The following is a 20,179-nucleotide window of genomic DNA, read 5'->3' as shown; positions in this document are numbered from 1 at the left end:
GAGTTTAAAAGTAGAAAGTTTGCAGCCATCCACTTCTTTATGTCTGAAACACAGGCTTCTAGCGAGGGCAATTTTGGGGCTTCACCATGTTTCATTGAAATGTACAGCTGTGTGTCGTCCGCATAGCAGTGAAATTTAACCTGTTGGGGCTAGGGGGCAGTATTTTCACGGCTGGATAAAAAAACGTACCCGATTTAATCTGGTTACTAATCCTACCCAGTAACTAGAATATGCATATACTTATTATATATGGATAGAAAACACTCTAAAGTTTCTAAAACTGTTTGAATGGTGTCTGTGAGTATAACAGAACTCATTTGGCAGGCAAAACCCTGAGACATTTTCTGACAGGAAGTGGATACCTGATGTGTTGTATTGACTTTAAACCTATCCCATTGAAAAACACAGGGGCTGAGGAATATTTTGGCACTTCCTATTGCTTCCACTAGATGTCACCAGCCTTTACAAAGTGTTTTGAGTCTTTTACTGTGAGATCTGACCGAACAAGAGCCATGGAACGGTGATGGCCGATTAGACTCTGGCGCGCGAGTTCATGTTGGGTACCCTCGTTCCAATACGTTATAAAAGAGAATGCATTCGTCCACCTTGAATATTATTCATGTTCTGGTTAAAAAAGGCACTAATGATTTATGCTATACAACGTTTGACATGTTTGAACGAACGTAAATATATTTTTTCCCCTCGTTCATGACGAGAAGTCCGGCTGTCTTAGATCATGTGCTAACAACACGGATCTTTTTGGATATAAATGATGAGCTTTTTTGAACAAAACTACATTCGTTATGGACCTGTGATTCCGGGAAGTGACATCTGATGAAGAGAATCAAAGGTAATGGATTATTTACATAGTATTTTCGATTTTAGATCTCTCCAACATGGCCGTTTGTCTGTATAGCAAAGCATATTTTTCTGGGCGCAGTGCTCAGATTATTGCAAAGTGTGATTTCCCAGTAAGGTTATTTTTAAATCTGGCAAGTTGATTGCGTTCAAGAGATGTAAATCTATAATTCTTTAAATGACAATATAATATTTTACCAATGTTTTCTCATTTTAATTATTTAATTTGTGGTGCTGACTTGACTGCCGGTTATTGGAGGGAAACGATTTCCTCAACATCAATGCCATAGTAAAACGCTGTTTTTGGATATAAATATGAACTTGATAGAACTAAAAATGCATGCATTGTCTAACATAATGTCCTAGGAGTGTCATCTGATGGAGATTGTAAAAGGTTAGTGCATCATTTTAGCTGGTTTTATGGTTTTGGTGACCCTGTCTTTGAATTGACAAAACATTACACACAGCTATTGTCAATGTACTCTCCTAACATAATCTAACTTTATGCTTTCGCCATAAAACCTTTTTGAAATCGGACAACGTGGTTAGATTAAGGAGATGTTTATCTTTCAAAGGGTGTAAGATAGTTGTATGTTTGAAAAATTTGAATTTTGACATTTATTTGGTTTCAAATTTGCCGCTCTTGAAATGCACCTGCTGTTGATAGGGTGCACCACGGGTGGCACGCTAGCGTCCCACATAGCCCCAAGAAGTTAACATTATGTTTTCGAATGACATCCCCAAGAGGTAAAATATATAGTGAAAACAATAGTGGTCCTAAAACGGAACCTTGAGGAACACCGAAATGTACAATTGATTTGTCAGAGGACAAACCATTCACAGAGACAAACTGATATCTTTCCGACAGATAAGATCTAAACCAGGCCAGAACTTGTCCATGTAGACCAATTTGGGTTTCCAATCTCTCCAAAAGAATGTGGTGATCGATGGTATCAAAAGCGGCACTAAGATCTAGGAGCACGAGGACAGATGCAGAGCCTCGGTCTGACGTCATTAAAAGGTCATTTACCACCTTCACAAGTGCAGTCTCAGTGCTATGATGGGGTCTAAAACCAGACTGAAGCGTTTCGTATACATTGTTTGTCTTCAGGAAGGCAGTGAGTTGCTGTTCAACAACTTTTTCTAAAACTTTTGAGAGGAATGGAAGATTTGATATAGGCCGATAGTTTTTTATAATTTCTGGATCAAGATTCGGCTTTTTCAAGAGAGGCTTTATTACTGCCACTTTTAGTGAGCTTGGTACACATCCGGTGGATAGAGAGCCGTTTATTATGTTCAACATAGGAGGGCCAAGCACAGGAAGCAGCTCTTTCAGTAGTTTAGTTGGAATAGGGTCCAGTATGCAGCTTGAAGGTTTGGAGGCCATGATTATTTTCATCATTGCGTCAAGAGATATAGTACTAAAACACTTTAGTATCTCCCTTGATCCTAGGTCCTGGCAGAGTTGTGTAGACTCAGGACAATGGAGCGACCATGCCGCTGGATTATCCCGCTAACCACCAGTCCTTCGCAACAGTTGAGAGGATGAGAGCGTCTGTTAGAGCGACTCCAGTAGGGACCTTCTTCCCTTCTTTCCTTCCCTTCTTCCTTATTTCCTTCCTCACTTCTTTCCTTCCCTTCTTCCCTTCTTTCCTTCCTCCTCCCCTTCCTTCCTTCCTTCCTTCCTTCCTTCCTTCCTTCCTTCCTTCCTTCCTTCCTTCCTTCCTTCCTTCCTTCCTTCCTTCCTTCCTTCCTTCCTTCCTCCTCCTTCCTTCCTTCCTTCCTTCCTTCCTTCCTTCCCCCCCCCCCCCCCCCCCCCCCCCCATCCTCGCCTCTTCCCGTATTCCCTTCCTCCCTTCTTTCTGTTCTCCCTTCCTCCCTTCCTCCCTTATTTCCTTCCTCCCTTCTACCCTTCCTCCCTTCTTTCCTTCTTCTTCAGCCTGGGCCAGGGCCAGATTCCTCCGTCTCATCTGCTCCGTATGGATTAGGAGTGCCACCGCTCAGCCCCGACCACGACCCGGGACTGGGCACAGGGAGGGACTGGCAGCTCTCCAGCCGGCTGGAAGAGCTGAAAACCTGGATGCAACGTGGGCCCAGATGGCCCCCTGTTCACCAGACCAACCACCTTCACGGAGATCCAGCTGAACACAAATGTTTCTGCTCTGACAACCCTCCAGTACCACAGCAGCCAGCGCAGGTGGGTGTAAAACCAACATACGTACACACAAAGAAACAAACACACACACACACACACACACACACACACACACACACACACACACACACACACACACACACACACACACACACACACACACACACACACACACACACAAAACAAAGCCGGTCATCAACTCCCGTAGCCAAGCACCAGGAGGACCACTGATCATATCAATCTATCACAGCGGGCAACTGGAGCGCTGTCCTTCATTCCAAACAGCAGCTAATGCCTAAAAACATCAGCTAATGCCTAACAACACCAGCTAATGCCTAACAACACCAGCTAATGCCTAACAACACCAGCTAATGCCCAACAACAGCAGCTAATGCCTAACAACACCAGCCAATGCCTAACAACACCAGCTAATGCCTAACAACACCAGCTAATGCCTAACAACACCAGCTAATGCCTAAAAACACCAGCTAATGCCTAACAACACCAGCGAATGCCTAAAAACAACAACTAATGCCTAAAAACAACAGTTGGAGGCAGCTAGTGATTAGGAGATGGCTCTCTTTAAGCCAGCATGCGAGTGCAATCAGTCTGCGAGGCATTCGTTTAAACACTGTATACACACTGACAAAACAAGAAATGGAGAAAAGAGGGTTGATTCATGATAACCAAAACACAGATAATTGGACACGTGTGAGATCCACATTCACTGGCAGTCACAAATCTAGCAGAGACGAATGTTTAGTGTTTCACGTCATTCCATCTTGTTTTCCAGGCCCATTCAGCATGTGGGTGGTTGAGTGGGCTAGGGCTAGTGTACTGTGGATACAGTGGTTTAGACAAGAGGATAAGTCACTGGTACAGTATGCTTACATCTCCTGAAACAAAACTTAGGAAGCCCCATTACTGTGCATTCGTGTTGGAATTATTGTATTTTTTTCTGATTGAAAATGTATTATAATACATATTGAATGTACAAGTACTAATGAATGTACATGTACTAGTTTGATAAGATCAATAATGAACTTCTTAAATTTTTTATATTACATTTACGTCTTATCCAGAGCAACTTACGGTTAAGTGCCTTGCTCAAGGGCACGTCAACTGATTTTTCACCTAGTCAGCTCAGTGATTCGAACCAGCAACCTTTCAGTTACTGGCCCAATGCTCTTCTGCTAGGCTACCTGCCACCCTGTGGATACATTCCGGTGATCAACCAAATATATCTAGTCTATGTTTCCTAAAACCAACTCATTTGAATCCCATTCCTATGCAGTGTTTTGCTTTGGCCTTTCACGCCGTCCTCATCCCCAGGGAGAGCCAGATTACCTGCTAATGGTTATCCAATACCATGCTTGACTATGGCTGTGTTAATAAGAGCCCTTTCATGGCGGTTATAAATCAATGACATTCTCCCTCCTTTTTTAAACACTGAATGCAAATACCCTCCCTGATATTACGCTTCTGCACATTGCGCTACAAGCTTCAATGATGAAATAAAATAGTGAGCTGGTGGGTAGTGCTGTGCATGGACAAAGGCCTGGGAAATTATGGTGGTAAGTGAAAGGGGAAAACAGAAAATGGAGGAAGTAAGATTGTATGTGATTGCACGTAATTGGTGCACATTAGTAGTGCAAACCTTTGATGCTGAATGGTCCTCCTGCCCTTTCATTTTATGATTATTATCCTTATGCTCTGACATAATGGCCACAGCCACAGGGCCATAATGAAGACATTACCAACAGGAAGTTCATCTCACTTCACAGGAGGTTTTAACACTTTCATTTCCTAGACTGCTTGGCTCTATGGGGGTCCATGCAGCCATTGGCCCAGAGTGAGAAGGCACATATGAGAGGGATGCTGGGATACATTCCCTGCTTCTCTAATAAGCCACCGGCTCAATGCCACCTCTCTCCTGCATGGGGGGAGATAAGCACTGGCAGTGATGTGGGCTCCCATTGAAACCCAGTGTGGCGCTAAGCCCCCAGCTAGCCCCCTGAACAGCCGGTTTAGCCGCAGTGCCAGGCAACAAAGGCACAGCAACCAAGAAGGTAACATTCTGATTACAGATGCAAGCCCACCAGCAGTAGTGGAGAATATGAGGTGGTATAGGGAAAACATAGCAAGGAAACTGTCCACAGAGACTGCATAAAAAACACAATGATCCTTGTGGAATTTTGACATGACTTTGTCCCTGTGTGCAGCCATCAGAAATGACTGCGCCTGGACAAGACAAGGCTGTCCTTTTATAATGCATGCTTAACAATTACTTTGTTTAAGAGGGGAAAAGTTTTACCATTTTGTGGGGCAAGGGGGGTGGAATTAGCATAGCGAATCTAGTTTGTGGGCCACCGGGGAGTTGGGTGTTCTTCCTTAACAGGTCTGCATGAACCCCCATGCAAATGTAGCAGATGCCAAAGCCAAATAAATCAGTGCTTAACAGGCTCCTTCATCTGTGGAGGAACATGACACAGGCCAATCCACATCTTTGCCTAGGTCCCTGGTGCAAGTGAACTGTATGTTTCCTATCCATCTGCAGATCATTTTGTGAGTGAAGGCTGGGAAATCAGCTGATGTGTTGGGCCTTGTTACCAATCACTGAGGATTAATAGAACACACCGACTGACTGGCGGGAAAAAGGACAGCAAACCAGACCTTTTACAGTTTATTTTATTCGAATGGGCTTGATTCATTGGACAGAATGAACCCCTTTTTACACAGTGAAATACATTGGCAGATTCGTTTTCAGAATTGCAGAAATAGGAGGTTGACTCCACTAACAAGTAGTTTCTACCAGTTTTGCAGAGTGTGTACATGCAGTAATTGTGTTAACAATGATTCTGCATAAATCTTTGGTGAGACAGATTTCCTTGAAGGCTTTTACATTTCTCATTCACCTCATGTCTTGTTGCTGACAAGCCTTAACACGTGCCCATTATGGTACCATGATAATTCAGTACCTTATTGCATTGTCTCTCAGGGTTATGGGTCTATGTTTATCCAGTGCATATAGCTCAGGTTATGGTGTGTACACTGAGTGAACTCCAATGACAAAATGAGTGTTGCTTTAACATGTTACCATTCAAGGCCTATGTGGTCCCATGACCAATACTGTCATCCTTGACAATGAACACAGTAAAGGCATATTCCATCAGAGTAATAATAATGCGAGGGAAATTCCCCACCTCCAGAAGAGAAGAAGAGAGAGAGAGAGAGAGAGAGAGAGAGAGAGAGAGAGAGAGAGAGAGAGAGAGAAGAAGAGAGAGAGAGAGAGAGAAGAAGAGAGAGAGAGAGAGAGAGAGAGAGAGAGAGAGAGTGGGTAAGAGAGAGAGAACGAGAGAGTGGGTAAGAGAGAGAGAACGAGAGAGTGGGTAAGAGAGAGAGAGAAAGGGTAAGAGATAGAGAGAGTGGGTGAGAGAGAGAGAGTGGGTAAACGAGAGAGAGAGAGAGAGAGTGGGTAAGAGAGCGAGAGAGAGAACATAGAGAGAAGGGCAGAGAAAAGAAAGAGACAGAGAAATAAATATATATTTTATAACTTACTTTCTCAGGTTCAGTCAATGTAATTACATGAGGAAAAAGACAGAGCTGCCTATCAAACTGAGTACAGACAGCTAGACACAGAGCTGCCTATCAAACTGAGTACAGACAGCTAGACACAGAGCTGCCTATCAAACTGAGTACAGACAGCTAGACACAGAGCTGCCTATCAAACTGAGTACAGACAGCTAGACACAGAGCTGCCTATCAGACTGAGTACAGAGAGCTAGACACAGAGCTGGGGCCTGGGAGGGAGGGTGTATGTTTCAGTCATTTAGGGCCGAATCCTAACTTTAGAAATGAGAGCGGTAATCTAACTTGAACGTTTATGTAAATCATGCATTGAGTTCAATGGGAGTTTTGTGCGGAAGCGAAGTTATGTGCACATCTCATTTTACAGACACTTATCAAAGCACCTTACAGGAGGAATTAGGTTTCCTTACAGGAGGAATTAGGTTCAAGGGCACATCGACAGATTTTTCACCTAGTTGTCTCAGGGATTCCAACCAGCGACCTTGCAGTTACTGGCCCAGCGCTCTTAAAATCATCCTCAAACATTTACATCAAAAGGTGCAAGGTTATGGGCAAAGACACAGACATCCACATCAAATTAAATATTTTTCCTGATCAAATAACATGGAAAACAACCACATTTTGTGCAGTATTAATTTACCATCCTTACAAACCACTTAATGTAAGTGTACATTACTGTATTGTACATAGGCTGGTCAGCTAGGTTAGTACCTGTAGACTTTCCATCACCATGAAGAAAAACAATGTACAATACAGTAATTAATTAAATGTTTTATTTATTTGTATTTATTGCACATAGATTGTGACCTCTATCAATGTAGTTGTCTGCATCATTTCCAATCCCCAATATATATATATTTATAAATATGTATGTTATTTTAAATATATATATACATATTTTTTATATATATATATATATATATATCCCTTTATTATTTTCCCCATCAAGTTGTTTGAGATGATATGATGTGGCTCAGTTGGTAGAGCATGGAACTTGCAATGCTAGGATTGTTGGTTTGATTCCCATGGGGAAAATGTATGCTGTGAATTGCTCTGGATAAGATAATCTACTAATATTACTGTAAATTGCTCTGGATAAAATCATCTACTAATATTACTGTAAATTGCTCTGGATAAGATCATCTACTAATATTACTGTAAATTGCTCTGGATAAGAGCATCTACTAATATGAAGAAGGAAAGAATGGACTATTTCAATTTTCACAGAGAAATAAGTTGCATTTACAGAGTATTTAAAGAAACTGGAAAACATATTTCAAGCATATATTCCACAAGTATTATCAGATGAATTATTTTGATAATTATCAGATTCACGTTACAAATGCTGGTAAACACTCAAATACATTTAGTAAAACAATCTGAAAAAGTAGTGCACTGGGCCTTTACTAGTCCTTTATTAGCAGACTGATATCAGCACCTCCAACCCCAAACTTCTTCCTGCGGCTGTGGTAGCAGGGTGTTAAAACATAGAGAAAAAAAAACGTAATTATCACGGAATGTCATTGCATATTGCTTTTTAATTGAGCGTCATTATATCTGGGATTCTGTATTGAAAATGAAACATCTTACCATATGGGACCATCAACCAAGTGAAATGAAATATGCGTTTGGAATAATCGAGCTGGTTTAAGTACAAGTCTCAGAAGCACAGTCATAAGCAATGCCACCATTTAAATGGTACATGTAAATCAAAGTCTGCATTAGCAAAATTCAGGTCCAATCATACTTTGGAGCAGTACGTCATGAAACGGGCAATGAGAAATAGGACATATAGGGAAGGGTATGATCATCATTTTTATTCTCATTTCCATGTACAGAGAATTTGTGATACCTGCAATACTGCACCTGTATACACTTTTGGTGCATATCAGTATTCTACATTGTCATGACGCTGGCCTGTGGGTAAGGTTTATGACCCCCCCATAAATACCTTTCTCCCTTCCCTCTCTCGACTCTATTGAAGGACTCTTGAATAGCCTTTGTTAAACATAGAGAGTCTGGGAACATCAAACGGTGGGGGGAAAATAACCATATTTTGGTAATCCATCCAGTGGAGAATATGCTTTGGTACTTTTTTATATTCACCTTTATTTAACCAGGTAGGCAAGTTGAGAACAAGTTCTCATTTACAATTGCGACCTGGCCAAGATAAAGCAAAGCAGTTCGACACACAACAACACAGAGTTACACATGGAGTAAAACAAACATACAGTCAATAATACAATAGAAAAATAAGTCTATATACAATGTGAGCAAACGAGGTGAGATAAGGGAGGTAAAGGCAAAAAAGGACATGGTAGCAAAGTAAATACAATATAGCAAGTAAAACACTGGAATGGTAGATTTGTAGTGGAAGAAAGTGCAAAGTAGGAATAGAAATAATGGGGTGCAAAGGAGCAAAAATAAATAAATAAATAAATACAGTAGGGGAAGAGGTAGTTGTTTGGGCTAAATTATAGATGGGCTATGTACAGGTGCAGTGATCTGTGAGCTGCTCTGACAGCTAGTGCTTAAAGCTAGTGAGGGAGATAAGTGTTTCCAGTTTAAGAGATTTTTGTAGTTCGTTCCAGTCATTGGCAGCAGAGAACTGGAAAGAGAGACGGCCAAAGGAGGAATTGGCTTTGGGGGTGACCAGAGAGATATACCTGCTGGAGCGCGTGCTACAGGTGGGTGCTGCTATGGTGACCAGTTGGCGGAGATAAAGGGGGACTTTGCCTAGCAGCGTCTTGTGGATGACCTGGAGCCAGTGGGTTTGGCGACGATTATGAAGCGAGGGCCAGCCAACGAGCCAACTTAATGTATATGATGTCTGTTCGGTTGTCATCTGAGACATTATGACTGATGACAGGACGACATAAACTGTATCTGGGAAAGTCTACACATTCTAGTTATCAGATTCAAATGGAATTGTTGTGCAATTTAAATGTTTAAATATGAAACTATTTGTGAAAAGATGAAATGTAATCTTAGCTTCCAAATGAGAGAATTGGGTTTTCATAAGATTAGAGCTCTGCTCAATCAGCCCCTGTGAAGAAACATTGGTTATAAACTATGAAACACACCCCACTCCCTCCACTATATATGCCCTAAACGAAAATGTAATAAGCGGTTCCGAGTACGCGAGGCCTGCAGCCTCTGCATTAAAAGGGCGAATAACTTGCTGTTCCGGGTACATTAGGGCAACGGTCCGATGTCAGAAGGATTCAGATAATAAGCTGTTCCGAGGACGTGAGGACGACGGTTCCACATTAAAAGGACTAACATGTCAACTACAGAACTAAGTCAACCTCAGCATGAGCTTTGGATGCGAATGGTATGAACTTTGAACTCTTATTCACTACAGAAGTGATACCTCCTAGCCGTTGAGTTAGCAGCGGCTGCTGTAAACGTGGGCTAGGAAAGGACGGACGACGTATCGAATCTAACACACAACGACGATACTACAACGTATTCTGTTTACCACCAGAGACACTCTTAAAGGGAAAAGGAAGATCTCTGTTGGGCAACACGGCCAGCATCTACGACCAACCTACCGAAGCGCAGCTCAGAGTGAATATTTATTGCATTTTCCTTTTCCAAATGGGCGGTTATTTAGAATGCATAAGATTCTGTATTTACGATAGCATAGCTTTTCCCTTTGTTCCTCAGTCTTCCCGCTCTTTCACTCAGATCCAACCCCCTTTCCTTTGTGTAACCAGCCGTCATGTCGGCTCCGTCCACCAGTGACGTTTTGTGTATGACATAATTTGCATTCTGTGTATATGTAATTCTGTGTGATTATTTAGGTATTTAGTAAATAAATAATTAAACCAAAGTTTGAATTGCGGATTCAACTTGTTAGCCAGGGTTCATGAAGATAACCAAGAATTTACAACTTTCAGATGAGACTGAAATAAGGTGACGATTAATATTGACTGCTATTGATGTAAAATATTACTAGATATTTAAGAGTTTATTCGGAAGATAACAGCTCTATAAACACTCTTTCGTGGTGCCCTGATTTTCTAGTTAATTACATTTACATGATTAGCTTAATCAGGTAATATGAATTACAGAGAAAGGATTTTATAGAATAGCATGTCATATCACTTAATAGCCAAAGACATGACAACATACAGTTAAAGTCGGAAGTTTACATACACCTTAGCCAAATACATTTAAACTTAGTTTTTCACAATTCCTGACATTTAATCCTAGTACAAATTCCCTGTCTTAGGTCAGTTAGGATCACCACTTTATTTTAAGAATGTGAAATGTCAGAATAATAGTAGAGATAATGATTTATTTCAGCTTCTATTTCTTTCATGACATTCCCAGGAGGTCAGAAGTTTACATACACTCAATTACTGTTTGGTAGCATTGCCTTTACATTGTTTAACTTGGGTCAAACGTTTCGGGTAGCCTTCCACAAGCTTCCCACAATAAGTTGGGTGAAGTTTGGCACATTCCTCCTGACAGAGCTGGTGTAACTGAGTCAGGTTTGTAGGCCTCCTTGCTCGCACATGATTTTTCAGTTCTGCCCACAGATTTTCTATAGGATTGAGGTCAGGGCTTTGTGATGGCCACTCCAATACCTTGACTATGTTGTCCTTAAGCCATTTAGCCACAACTTTGGAAGTATGCTTGGGGTCATTGTCCATTTGGAAGACCCATTTGCCGCCAAGCTTTAACTTCCTGACTGATGTCTTGAGATGTTGCTTCATATATATCCACATAATTGTCCCTCCTCATGATGCCATCTATTTTGTGAAGTGCACCAGTCCCTCCTGCAGCAAAGCACCCCCACAACATGATGCTGCCACCACCGTGCTTCACGGTTGGGATGGTGTTCTTCGGTTTGCAAGCCTCCCCCTTTTTCCTCCAAGCATAACAATGGTCATTATGGCCAAACAGTTCTATTTTTGTTTCATCAGACCAGAGGAAATTTCTCCAAAAAGAACGATCTTTGACCCCATGTGCAGTTGCAAACCGTAGTCTGGCTTTTTTATGACAGTTTTGGAGCAGTGGCTTCTTCCTTGCTGAGTGTCCTTTCAGGTTATGTTGATATGGGACTCGTTTTACTTTGGATATAGATACTTTGTACCTGTTTCCTCCAGCATCTTCACAAGGTCCTTTGCAGTTGTTCTGGGATTGATTTGCACTTTTTGCACCAAAGTACGTTCATCTGTAGGAGACAGAACGCGTCTCCTTCCTGAGTGGTATGACGGCTGCATGGTCCCATGGTGTTTATACTTGCGTACTATTGTTTGTACAGATGAACGTTGTACCTTCAGGGGTTTGGAAATTGCTCCCAAGGATGAACCAGACTTGTGGAGGTCTACAATTTTTTTCTGAGGTCTTGGCTGATTTCTTTTAATTTTCCCATGATGTCAAGCAAAGAGGCACTGAGTTTGAAGGTAGGCCTTGAAATACATCCACAGGTACACCTCCAATTGACTCAAATTGTGTCAGTTAGCCTATCAGAACCTTCTAAAGCCATGACATAATTTTCTGGAATTTTCCAAGCTGTTTAAATGCATAGTCAACTTAGTGTATTTGAACTTCTGACCCACTGGAATTGTGATACAATGAATTATAAGTGATGTAATCTGTCTGTAAACAATTGTTGGAAAAATTACTTGTGTCATGCACAAAGTAGATGTCCTAACTGACTTGCCAAAACTATAGTTTGTTAACAAGACATTTGTGACGTGGTTGAAAAACGAGTTTTATGACTACAACCTAAGTGTATGTAAACTTCCGACTTCAATTGTATGCCTGATTTGCTTTTACAACCTTGTCTCAGAGCAAAGCATATTAAATCATACTACAATCCGTGCCATTCCATTTAGTATGATATATTACGTTATGTTAGGTTACGTTGTTTGTCCCGTTTAGTATGATATACGTTCAATAAGACAGTAGGTTACTTAAAGGCAAAAACGAAAGGAGGGTGTTGGGGTGGGTGGGAAGACGTATAATATGAATGTCTATCAACCCAAAGGTTGCTTGTTTGAACTCATCATTTCCAGCTTTAGCTAATTAGCAACTTTGCAACTACTTGCTGCAACTTAGCATGTTAGCCTGTTAGGGCTAGGGGGCAGTATTGACACGGCTGGATAAAAAACATACCCGATTTAATCTGGTTACCACTCCTACCCAGTAACTAGAATATGCATATACTTATTACATATGGATAGAAAACACCCTAAAGTTTCTAAAACTGTTTGAATGGTGTCTGTGAGTATAACAGAACTCAAATGGCAGGTCAAAACCTGAGAGATTCCTTTACAGGAAGTGGCCTGTCTGACCATTTCTTGAACTTCTTTTCCATCTCTATCTTTTACTAAGGATCTCTGCTCTAACGTGACATTTCCCACGTCTTCCATAGGCGCTCAGAGCCCGGGAAAAAACAGAATGTCGTCATTCCAGCCCCAGGCTGAAACACATTATCGCCTTTCTCAAGTGGCCGATCAAGGGACTCTGGGCTTATGCGCATGACCCGACCGCCCCCGCCTTTGTGATTTTTTCCTCTGGTTGCCGAAAAGGAGATTCCCTGTCGGAATATTATCGCTTTTCTACGAGAAAAATGGCGTAAAAATTGATTTTAAACAGCGGTTGACATGCTTCGAAGTACGGTAATGGAATATTTAGAATTTTATTGTCACGAATTGCGCCATGCGCACGACACTTCTTTACCATTTCGGATAGTGTCTGGAACGCACGAACAAAACGCCGCTATTCGGATATAACGATGGATTATTTTGGACCAAACCAACATTTGTTATTGAAGTAGCAGTCCTGGGTGTGCATTCTGACGAAGACAACAAAAGGTAATCAAACTTTTATAATAGTAAATATGATTATGGTGAGTGCTAAACTTGCCGGGTGTCTAAATAGCGAGCCCGTGATGCCTGGGCTATGTACTTAGAATATTGCAAAATGTGCTTTCACCAAAAAGCTATTTTAAAATCGGACATATCGAGTGCATAGAGGAGGTCTGTATCTATAATTCTTAAAATAATTGTTATGCTTTTTGTGAACGATTATCGTGAGTAATTTAGTAAAATGTTAGCGAATTCCCCGGAAGTTTGCGGGGGGTATGCTAGTTCTGAACGTCACATGCTAATGTAAAAAGCTGTTTTTTGATATAAATATGAACTTGATTGAACAAAACATGCATGTATTGTATAACATAATGTCCTAGGGTTGTCATCTGATGAAGATCATCAAAGGTGAGTGCTGCATTTAGCTGTCTTCTGGGTTTTGGTGACATTATATGCTGGCTTGAAAAATGGGTGTCTGATTATTTCTGGCTTGGTACTCTGCTGACATAATCTAATGTTTTGCTTTCGTTGTAAAGCCTTTTTGAAATCGGACAGTGTGGTTAGATTAACGAGAGTCTTGTCTTTAAATAGCTGTAAAATAGTCATATGTTTGAGAAATTGAAGTAATAGGATTTTTAAGGTTTTGAAAATCGCGCCACAGGCTGCGCAAGCGTCCCACCTAGCCCATAGAGGTTAGCTTGCCTTAACCTTTAACCTTTATCCTAACTCCTAATCCTTAACTTTAACCCCTATGCCAAAACCTAGTCTAGCTAATGTTAGCCACCTAGCTAACTTTAGCATTGGTTACCTAGCCACTTAACTAACATAAGCAACAACACATTGGAATCCATAACATATCATACATATTCCAAATTCATGACAATATGTATGAAATTGCAATTGGGAAGCCAATGTAACATAACGTAACATAACACATCATACTAAGTGGAGTGGAATGGGTTTTCGTGACATATGAATCCTACAGACGAAGAACCATATATGTGACAATTTTTCCATTTTAAGATAATCAGTTATTTTTATATTATTCATTGTGTGTACCACATTGGGTGTTTTATGGTTGACAAATATTTCACCATACTCATATCTTCCAACAACAATTGATATTTTTTTGTTATTTCAAAAAATACTTTTTTTATTGCCGTTTTAATTTTTAGAATGTGGAAGAACAGTATATCTCCAGTGATGATTTCAGTTTGTGGAAGAACACTATATGTGACATTTTGCATGACACTTGTAAGATGTCCTTTTTTAATACCTGATATGATGTTTTAAGTACTTTCAAGTACAGATGCCCTTCATGTAAATAACTTAAATGCAATATGTAGTTAATTCATTTAATGGAGGTTCATTTAAAGGTGGTCTATCAACTTTAGCACCGATGACTTTTCTTAAAAGTTGAGTCATGAAATCTTAGTCTCATTTAAAATGAAGCCCTCAATGTGAACATACCATAGAATAACTACAAAAATAGAATACAATTAAATTAATTCAATCAAAAGAAGTACAACTTGTACATATCAAATATGGATCAATGTGATGTGCCAATATGCATGTCCATTATGCAGGTCCCTAAGGTCAATATTACAAAACGTTCAGAAAACCATTCTCTTTGCGTTTAACACTATGATCTGCAATTAAGTTTTGAATTGCGTTAAACCCATGCTAAAGGCAAGAAACGTCCTTCTGTACTGAGGTGACAGCAGTAAATAAGTATTAACTGCTTAGAGTTGATGCTAAATGTGGTGACAGAGATGTATATTGTAATGAATAAAAAAAGGGAATCATTAGGATATTTTATTGTTAGAACAACATGTTGCATGTTGATGGGATGTTAGTAAACTATTCTCTGTGCAATACATGTGACTTTTAACCACCTCACTGAAGTGATCTGTAGTCCAGCTGGTCGCTTGAGAACAGAATCTGGGAGGTGACTGAAGTCTTCACATTGCATCCTCATCACCTTGAATGGTTTTGCTGGTTGTTTCTCGTATGGGACAGTGTAGAAACTGTTGAACAGATGCAGCTTGCGCTCATCAATCAACTTTCCACAATCCTTTCTGCACGTCGTGGAACACGCTCTTCCCTGCAGGATACAGTGTAACGTTACATATAACTAGCTAGCTACTGTAGCCATGTCGAATCATCCGGTGGATGGACAAAAAGTAGCTAGCTATGTTTCTTCTATAATCTAGCAATAACATTTGTAACGATAATGTATAAGTTAGTAGCCAACGAACTTTAGCTAATATGTTTTCTCTATAGTTACAAATTAGACAACCCAGAACATACATGTTAGTTACTGTACTCTATAGCTAGCTAGCTTGATTGTTTGATATACGGTTCTTCCACATACCTCTTTTGGACAGCTTTTCCCATTTTTTTCTTGACCCTTACGATTTGTATAGGGTTTTCCCGCATCCCGTAAGATCTTCCTTTGCCTGTCTTTCCATTCTTTTAGTTTTGTTTTACGTTTCTTTCCCACATTTCGGTGATTTTCATCAGCAACAGAAAAGTTGTGCGCTTGTCCGTCCATTCTGAGTGGTGCACATAAACGGTTATTCCACGAGAGCCTATCTTTAAATTTAAACATATTGTTAATTAGCGCGTGGAAAGCTTGTGAAACCGGTTCACTATAGAAAAAGGGTGTCCAATAATGATTTTTCATGTATATCTCGTTTTTTTGAAAAATGTCACATATACGGTTCTTCGTCTGTAGGATTCATATAATACATTTTGCTCTGAGTCCAGGTTGTTTTTTATTTTTTATTTAACCTGGTCTAGGCTTTTCATTTCAATATCGACCTGATATTAATAAATGTTCACCGTGCCTTCCTTCAGTATATCTACCCAACCCTGTCTGTCTGTATCTGTGTGTCAGGTTGCTGTGCTCTGGGTGAGAGTGAATACCCAGCCGGGCGGTGCCCATGCCCCTCTTTACCCCCTCTGCAGTTTGTGGCAGGGCTCAGCCTGCACTGTATAGAGCCCCATTCCTGGCACGGGGTAGTGCCAGGGAGAATAGACAGGATTTAGCCAGCCCCCACTGCACCTGTCAGCTCAGTGAAAGGCCCCTGTACCACCCAGAGGTCCCATAGTGGGCCCCACAGTGACGGACCTGCAGCGTCCATTACACAAACACAGATAAATAGGTACGCATTGTTATCGACGACGCAAAGCCGATTAAAGAAAGCGCGTGCAAGCAGATTTCCCCCCTCCATGCATTATGTGCTTAGGCGGACTTATAATCATGTTCTTAAACACACTCAATCCCCCATTTGATCAACTTGATCCTGAAATCCTCCGATAGCTTCTGATAGGAGATTAGTGGAGGGGAAACTTATTCTGGAGTAGTACACAAACAATATAGTGGTGGCAAGAAAGCAATGCATATTTTAACCTCTAGACTCTAAGCCCTGTCTAAGCCGGGGGGGGGGGATTTTAAACTAACATGAAATTGTTTTGAGATGGACATACCAAGGATCGTTTACCTATTTGATTTAGAATTTTAAGAACCCTTAAGGTATAAAAAAAACAACATACAAATATTATTGGATGAAACATTGAATTTGGCATTACTGCTATTAGCCAATAGAAACACATTGAATAACAGATTCACTACATGGAACAACAGATAGCGCACAAACATATCTAAAGAAAGTTTGTTCTGAGGTGTCTGTCCTATATCTGAGAGATATAAGAAAATATCACTAAACTTATAATTTGTTGTAATATTTTTTATTTCTTTTTTACATGTATTTATCTCCTTATTTTAGGCACCAAACTATTTCTGCGTGTATTTATTTTTTAACTGGTGAGGCTTGTGGGCATCCCAGAGCAAAAAGGAAAACACCATTGTGTTCGTGAGAGTCTCAGCTGTCCACAGAGTGTGTAGCCCAAACCGTGTAAATTAGTTCAACGTAAACCGTTCGGATTCTACAGACAGAAGTTGGCAGAAGAGGCTGTAGCGACTTCAGACTAGTCTTGGCACTCGTGAGAGTGGTCATAATACTTTGTCAGCCTAACCTTTCGGATGCTACAGATGTTTTTGTGAGAGGAACGATTTTCAGTATGTCTCATGCTCTGACAAACATCGCTCTAGCTCTGCCACCTTTCACCGAATATGCGAAAGGGCAATGTCAGCGGATTCCCTGGATTGAGACTCAGCCCATGCAAAAAACAGATACTGTATCTCTATCTTAAACAGACAGCTTTTGATGGGGATTTTTGTATTACAGTGCATTCTTAAAGTATTCAGACCCCTTCCCTTTTTACACATTTTGTTACGTTACAGCTTTATACTAAAATTGACTAAATTTATTATTTTCCTCATCAATCTAAACACAATACCCCATAATGACAAAGCGAAAATAGGTTATTAGAAAATGTATTTACGCCTAGTTAAATAAAGGTTAATAAATAAAAGTAAATAAAAAGATGCCAAGAGTGTGCAAGGCTGTCATCAAGGGAAAGGTTGGCTACTTTGTAGAAATCTTTTGTTTAACTCTTTCTTTCTTGCTACATGATTCCATATGTGTTATTTCATAGTTTTGATGTCTTCACTATTATCCTACAATGTAGAAAATAGTAAAAATAAAGAAAAACCCTTGAATGAGTAGGTGTGTCCAAACTTATGACTGGTACTGTAAGTATTTAGACTCCTTAATATGAGACTCAAAATTGAGCTCAGGTGCATCCTGTTTCCATTGATCATGCTTGAGATGTTTCTACAACTTGATTGGAGTCCACCTGTGGTTAATTTCAATTGATTGGACATGATTTGGAAAGCCACACACCTGTCTATATAAGGTCCAACAGTTGACAGTGTATGTCAGAGCAAAAACCAAGCCATGAGTTTGAAGGAGTTCCAAGACAGGATTGTGGCAAGGCACAGATCTGGGGAAGGGTACCAAAAAATGTCTGCAGCATTGAAGGTCCCCAAAAAACAGTGGCCTCAATCATTTTTAAATGGAAGAAGAAGTTTAGAACCACCAAGACTCTTCCTAGAGCTGGCCGCCCAGCCAAACTGAGCAATCGGGGGAGAAGGGCCTTGGTCAGGGAGGTGACCAAGAACCCAATGGTCACTCTGATAGAGCTCTAAAATTCCTCTGTGTAGATGGGAGAACCTTCCAGAAGGACAACCATCTCTGCAGCACTCTAACAGGCTTTTATGGTAGAGTGCCCAGACAGAAATCACTCCTCAGTAAAAGTCACATGACAGCCCGCTTGGGGTTTGCCAAAGGGCACCTAAAGACTCAGACCATGAGAAACAAGATTCTCTGGTCTGATAAAACCGAGCTTGTACACTTTGGCCTGAATGCCAAGCATCACATCTTTTAGGAAACCTGGCACCACCTACGGTGAAGCATGGTGGTGACAGCATCATGCACTGGGTATGTTTTCAATGGCAGAGACTTGGGAGACTACTCAGGATCGAGGGAAAGATGAACAGAGAAAAGTACAGAGAGGTCCTTGATGAAAACCTGCTCCAGAGCGCTTAGGACTTCAGACTGAGGCGACGGTTCACCTTCTAACATGACAATGACCCTAAGTACACAGCAAAAAATCTAAAAACCTGTTTTTGATTTGTCATTATGGGGTATTGTGTGTAGATTGATGAGGGATTTAAAAAATATATGTTTTAGGAAAAGGCTGTAACGTAACAAAATGTTGAATGGGTCTGAATACTTTCTGAATGCACTGTATGTTAATATGATTAATGTGGCGGAGTGGACATTATAGGGTAAGGCTTTAACCAACAGTGTTGACTAATGATTTCAATCACACACAAACTAGATGCTCAAGTGTAATAAATGCTACAGTATATGCCGCATGGTAAACGGGTTAATGAAGCAAAACTTATACAAAGTCTTACTGCATGAAAACTGCTATAGAGCCAAAACTGCTATAAAGCACACTGACCAGTCAGTAAGTCAGTCAGTCAGTCAGTGGGCACACCAACTAATGCCTAAGATCCAAATCAGTGTTTCTTAGGGTGAGAAAATGAGAAGGGAAGAGAAGGGGAGAGAAAAGGAGAGAAAATGAGAGAATGTGAGGTAAGGGGAGAGAAGGAGAGAGAAGGGGAGAGAAGGGGATTGAAAGAGAGAGAAGGGGAGAGAATAGGGATGAAGGAGAGGGAATGCTGTTGAAGGAGAGAGATGTTGTGAGAAGGGGAGAGAAGGGGGTTGAAGAAGTGAGAAGGAGAGAAAATTAGAGAGGAAGAGAATGAGTGGGAGAGAAGGAAAGAGAAGTAGAGAGAAGGGGAAAGAAGGGGGTTGAAGGAGGGAGAAGGGTATTGAAGGAGAGAGAAGGGGAAGGAAGGAGAGAAGAGAAGGGAAGATAAGGAGAGAGAAGGGGGATGAAGGAGAGAGAAGGCGAGAGAATAGGGATGAAGTAAAGAGAAGGTGGTTGAAGTAGCGAGATGTTGAGAGAAGGAGAGAGAAGGGGGTTGAAGGAGAGAGAAGGGGGTTGAAGGAGAGAGAAGGGGATAGAAGGGGGTTGAAGTCTAGAAAAGAGGGTTGAAAGAGGAAGAAGCAGAGGGAAGGAGAGAGGAGGAGAGAGATGGGGAGAGAAGGAGAGAGAAGGAGAGAGAAGTGTAGAGAAGGGGGAAGAAGGGGGTTGAAGGTGAGAGAAGGGGATTGATGGAGAGAGGAGGGTGTTGAATGAGAGAGAACGGGAGAGAAGGGGAGAGAAGGAGAGAGAAGGAGAGAGAAGGTGAAGAAGAGAGAAGGGGAGA

General features: G+C 40.9%; 1 long non-coding RNA gene across 1 annotated transcript; it reads right to left on the bottom strand.

The window, feature by feature from the left end:
• Positions 1 to 15,229: 15,229 nt before the first annotated feature.
• Positions 15,230 to 16,341, bottom strand: LOC106565787 (uncharacterized). The gene is made up of 2 exons (XR_001319736.2): positions 15,803 to 16,341; positions 15,230 to 15,532 (listed from the first exon to the last, which is right to left on the bottom strand). It is a non-coding gene; the product is annotated as an uncharacterized LOC106565787 (long non-coding RNA).
• Between the last annotated feature and the right edge of the window lie 3,838 nt (positions 16,342 to 20,179).

Source organism: Salmo salar, chromosome 01, assembly GCF_965601325.2.
Source record: "Salmo salar chromosome 01, fSalSal1, whole genome shotgun sequence".
NCBI classification, from domain to species: Eukaryota; Metazoa; Chordata; class Actinopteri; order Salmoniformes; family Salmonidae; genus Salmo; species Salmo salar.
The sequence above is the reverse complement of the archived record's forward strand: the minus strand, read 5'-3'. Positions and strand labels throughout refer to the sequence as shown.